The sequence below is a fragment of the Aethalodelphis obliquidens genome, unplaced genomic scaffold (assembly GCF_003676395.1).
Source record: "Aethalodelphis obliquidens isolate GAN/ISIS:26980383/991018 unplaced genomic scaffold, ASM367639v1 scaffold8, whole genome shotgun sequence".
In the NCBI taxonomy this organism is placed as follows: domain Eukaryota; kingdom Metazoa; phylum Chordata; class Mammalia; order Artiodactyla; family Delphinidae; genus Aethalodelphis; species Aethalodelphis obliquidens.
Window position 1 is genome coordinate 39,258,088 of NW_020837952.1, and position 5,747 is coordinate 39,263,834.

A 5,747-nucleotide genomic window follows, 5' to 3' on the forward strand; every position below is an offset into this window, starting at 1 on the left:
GTCTTCCTCCTTCCCTTTAACAAATGCACTTGGAGCCACATACTAGGGTAACTGGGCCCTGGGAAAAGGGCTTGCATTGGTCTTTCAGGATTTTTATTATTATTCCCAGCTGATGCTAAGATCTGGAGGCTCTAAATGCCATTTGCGGTTCTCTGGTTGGTGTAAGGGAGTTTATGGAATACAGGTGCTAGTGGGGCTCACCCACAGCAGGACCATTTATAGTGGATCCTAGTGGATCCTTGAATCCCCTCTATAGTTATTTCCTCAGTTCTTGAGTGCTTAGTTGTAGCCAAAGTACGGACAGAATAGACATACTGGGTCCCTGACCAGTGATGTGTTACAATGGTAGGAAGGGTCAAGTCAGGGGGTTAAATACACAGAAGTTGAAGTCAGACAACACGGGTTCAAATCTCAGTTACTGCTGAAGACCTTATGCAAGCTTCTTATATTCTCTTTGGCTCAATTTCCCCCATTTGTAAAATGATAGTCCTTACTTATAGCATTATTATAAAGATGAAATGAGTTAACATGTATGTACAGTGCCTGGAAAATAGTGTTTGCTATTATTACCTTCCCTGTTTTATCAAGTATATACTTATGCAGTTAACTGATTGTCTATTTTATTTCCTTCTGCTTTTCTCCTACTATGTTATATAGACTGTATTAATGATGGTTAATCTTAAAACTTAGTCCAGAGATTATAGAATAACAAGATGGGCTTGTTACTAAACTTGAGGAGGCATGCTCATTTCTCAGAAATCCTGGACTTGGAGTCAGATTCAGGGACTGCTAAGACTTTAGGGCTCTCCTTTTGGAGAGAGGGTGAGCATGTCCTCGCTTTTTTTGGAGGGGTGGGGGGGCTCATCGCGTGGCATGCGGGATCTCAGTTCCCTGACCAAGGATCGAACCCACGCTTCCTGCAATGGAAGCATGGAGTCTTAACCACTGGACCCCCAGGGAAGTCCCTGTCCTCACTTTTATAAGGAATGGTGGCATTATCTCAGGCTATGAGAAACTTCATGGCTTAAAGGTAGATTTTCTATGGATGCTTTGCTGAAAAAATATTATGACTATAGTGAATGTTCAATAATATTCATGTATAGGTATCCAGTTAGTTCTACTGAATTCTGATGGTAGTATTAAAATACAGAGTTCATGTAATAGTTACTTGTTTAATGTCATTCCAATGTGTTTTTTCCAACCCCACCAAGCAATTCTCCAGTTCTCAGCAAAGACTGACTGGGTGTCCTACAAATTTAACTCAATTCTGACACTACCTACCTGCAGATAGTGTCAGATCCTACAGGTTAAGGGCTCCATCCTATACACTGCTTCCACTTCAGATGCCAATCATGAGTCTAAGCTGTCACCTGTGCTTCTGGCTGACTAGCTATAAACCAAAGGTCCCCACTACCCCCTCCTCAGGTTTGATTAATTTACTAGAGCAGCTCACAGAACTCAGAGAAATATCTGCTTATGTTTATCATTCATTATAAAGGATATTATAAAGGATACAGATAAACAGCCAGATGAAGAGGTCCGAGCTCAGGAACCGGGGTGCACCACCCTCCTGGTATGTGAATGTATACATCAAACCAGAAGCTCATTAAATCTTGTTGTTCAACAGCTTCTATAAGGCGGAATTTTTATAAGGGGAAGGCACACCACCACATTTCCCTGTCTAGAGATCAGTGGGTAGAGCTGAAAGCTCCGACCTTCTAATCACAAGTTTTCCTGGTGACCAGCCCCATCCTGAGGCTATCTAGGGGCCCCTAAGCTACCTTATTAGTAAAAACACAGGTCTGCTCAGAAGGGGTTCCTTATGAATAACAAAAAACTCTCCTATCACTCAGGAAATTCCAAGGGTTTTAGGAGCTCTGTGCCCGTAACCAGGGATGAAGACCAAATATATATTTCTTAACATAGATCACCGTATCACATACACCCCAATGTTTATAGCAGCATTATTTACAATTGCCAAGATATGGAAGCAGGCTAAGTGTTCATCAACAGATGAATGTATAAAGAAGATGTGGTGTATATATATATATATATATATGTATATAGTATTCCATTGTGTGTGTGTATATATATATATATATATATATATATATACACACAATGGAATACTACTCAGCCGTAAAAAAGAATGAAATTTTGCCACTTGCAACAACATGCATGGACTTGGAGGGTATTATGCTAAGTGAAGTAAGTCAGACAGAGAAAGACACATACTGTATAATATCACTTATGTGTGGAATCTAAAAATTAAAACAAACTAGTGAATATAACAAAAAGGAAACAGACTCACAGATATAGAGAACAAACTAGTGGTTACCAGTGGGGAGAGGTGGTGGTGGTGGGGCAAGATAGGGATAGGGGATCAAGAGGTACAAACTATTATGTATTAAAAAATAAGCTACTAGGATATATTGTACAACACAGGGGAGGTAACCAATATTTTATAATATAAATGGAGTATTACCTTTAAAAATTATAAATCACTATGTTATATACCCGTAACTTATATAATAACGTACATCAACTATACCTCAGTAAAACAAAAAATCCCGATATCACAGTCATCCATTTCGTTAGACTGTAAGCTCCATGAAGATCCATTTTCTCTCTTGTTCACCACAGTATCCCCAGAGCTAGTGCAGGCTTCTCTGTACATGGGATTCTCTCAATAAACATTGGCATAAATGACTTGATTTTGGATATGATAATTGTATTGTTAATTATCTATTGCTAGATAACAAATTGCTTCAGATTTAGAAACTTAATTGATGAAGCAAGTGGCCATGTTGTGAACCTCCCCCATGAAGAGGCCCACGTGGCAGAAACTGAAGGTAACTTCAACTGACAGACAGCAAGGAACCAGGGCCCTCAGTCCAACAACCCTCAAGGTGCTGAATTCTGCCAACAATCATGTGAGCTTATAAGTGGATCCTTCCCCAGTCAAACCTTGAGCTAAGATTGCAGCCCTGGCCAAGACTGATTGCAGCTTTCAGATGAGACCCTGGAGTAGAGACCCAACAAAGTCTTGCCTGGACTCCTGACTCACAGAAACTGTGAGATAATTAATGTGTGCATGTAATCACATACATTCCATTACCTATTGATTAGAGACAAGTCACAGGACCTACCCACACTCAGAGGGAGAGAATTACACAAGAGCATGGATTCTAGGAGGCAAAGATCATTGGGGTCACCTTACAATCTGTCTGCCTCAGTGACTCACCAAATACCCTTATCAAATCAGTTAAGCTGTAGCCATTCTCTAAAGAAGGCCAGACAGTTAATGTCTGTGAAATGCCAGAGGGTTCTCATTAGCTCAGCCCTTATTACCCAAGTCCCTGCTATTGTCAAGTTACATAGGGAAGCAAAGGTCATCTTAAGATAAAAATATTCACTAATATCAAACTTGTTCCCCCTCGAAAATCACTTCTCCTCTTAATGCTAGTACATGTCCTCTTACACCTCTTTTTGCCAGAGCGCCTCCTGCTAATTATGTGAGTCTGCAATGCAAATACAATCAAAACCAATTGCACGGGCACTTCAAAAGAAAATTATTTGAATTATCAGAGGCTTAGGAGAGGTCCTTGGGAAAACTGACGAAGTCCTCAAATAATTTTGTAAAAATAGTCTTATTTGGATCATGTTGGGAAATTTGAGTATGAAATATTATGTATCCGGCTGTCATACCATATTTGGAAAAATATTATGAAAAAATGTCAGCAAAATATTTTTTTTTCATTCTAAGAAAGTTGCCTAGATGCAAAATAAAGTAACCTAACCTTAAATATAAGAGAAAATCGCATAGTCCCATAATTTTATTTTATTTTTATTTGGATCTCTTGTGGCCTGGGTTCAAATCCTAGCTATGTCAATTACTAGCTGTGTGATAGGCAAGTTAATTTTTCTGTGCCTCAGATCACACATCCATAACATGGAGATGCTAGTAATAATAGTACCTAAATCACCTTGTACTTCATTTGACCCTAACAACAACCCAGGAGGCCAGTGTTGAGGCAGGTGCCCTTGACAGGGTTAATGACTGTGATTGGGTAAGATGACCAGAGGTCCCTTTTTTTGCCTCCAAAATTCTGGGCCTCAGCAGCATTAACCAGAGTGGCCAACTAATTAAGGTCAGGGGAATCCACACACTTAGGATAAATTCCTCATCTAAATCGTTTTTGAAAAAGTCCATCTAACATGAATCCACGTAAAGACCAGATGATATACTGTGCACATCACAAGATATAAGAGCATTTAAGTAACTTTCAGAAGGTCAATAGATTAAAAGTGGTGTATTCAGAGCCAGGTGTAACTAACTCCAAAGCCCACTTTGATGCTTTTTTCATACCCTTCTCTTTGTACAGCCCTGTAGATAGCAGGATGAGCACCAGGGAAGAGTGATCCAAAATGGGAGAAATGCCCAGCACTCAGAAAATAAGGGTCAGATCCCTAGCCAACCCCAGAAAATCACTAGCCTTGCTCCCCCACACCCTTTCCTTCCTTAGCTCTCTCCTCCCTTCCCCATACCGCTTGTGTTCCTCCAGGCTGCTGCTTAAGAAGGTTTTTGAGATCTCAAGGGTAGGAAAAAAGAAACAGTCTAAATCAAAATAGCAAATAAACATTGCACCATCTTCTAGCTGTCCTATCTGAACAGAGAGAGGAACTCAAAGCAAGCCCCAGGAGTGTTGGGTTCATTTTCAAAGCACATATAGTGTTCATTCTTAATGAACCAATGGAGTGAGACAGAATGTAGAGAGACTGAGGGAAGGGTCACTGCTTAACAGATCAATGCCACGAACAGAAGCAGCTGAGTCCACACGCGTACAAACAGATTGAGGTGCTGCATGGGTCTAGGAAAGGTCAACAGTACCTTTGGAACTTGCGGTTCCGAGCGTGAAGGAAGGTTCTGGCCTTCCCACTTGAAGCAAGTCACCGAGTCTCTTCTTCAGATGTGAGGTAGAGAATAATCAAAATCCTTAGAGGCCAAGCTGGGGATGGAAAAGAAAATGAAATGCTGAGATCCAAGTGGTATTGCCTTGGAAAATAATCATTGTGAGGGAAGGGAAGTATTATTCCATAGCTGGTGCTGGGTACATTCTGAAGAATGAAATGAATTCATGCCACTGTGGAAATAGTTTGATTTCTCTTTGACTGAAACGAAAAGGACTATAGGTAACATGCTACATGGTATTTAATGGTAAGGCGTGAGAGGCAAATCTCATGAACAAAAGTACACGGAGCATTCCAAATCCTGAGGTTACATTATTCTTCTCAGTACAATGATGAAAGGGGATTAGAGAATATTTACACCCCAGAAACCTCAAAAAACAAGGAACAATAAATATCATCCAGGTGGGTCAACTATCTTAAGTTAAAAAATTCTTATCTCGGGCTTCCCTGGTGGCGCGGTGGTTGAGGGTCCGCCTGCCGAGGCAGGGGACGCGGGTTCGTGCCCCGGTCCGGGAGGATCCCACGTGCTGTGGAGCAGCTGGGCCCATGAGCCATGGCCGCTGAGGCTGTGTGTCCGGAGTCTGTGCTCCGCAGCAGGAGGGGCCACAACAGTGAGAGGCCGGGGTACCACAAAAAAAAAAAAAAAAAAAAATTCTTATCTCTAATAATCCTGCTCAATACAGTTTCAGTATTTAAGGGTAAAAAACTCTCCAACATAGTTAACAATGTATTACACATTTGTTTAAACTCTTGAAAATAGAACCTTTGATCTTGAG

General features: G+C 40.9%; 1 long non-coding RNA gene across 1 annotated transcript in view; it reads right to left on the bottom strand.

Annotated features, from left to right (window-relative positions):
• Positions 1–5,498, bottom strand: part of LOC113620850 (uncharacterized) — a 124,037-nt gene extending 118,539 nt beyond the window's left edge. Inside the window, exon 1 of the long non-coding RNA XR_003432956.1 lies at positions 4,892–5,498. This is a non-coding gene — a long non-coding RNA (uncharacterized LOC113620850). The remainder of the gene's footprint in view (positions 1–4,891) is intronic.
• Positions 5,499–5,747: the final 249 nt, after the last annotated feature.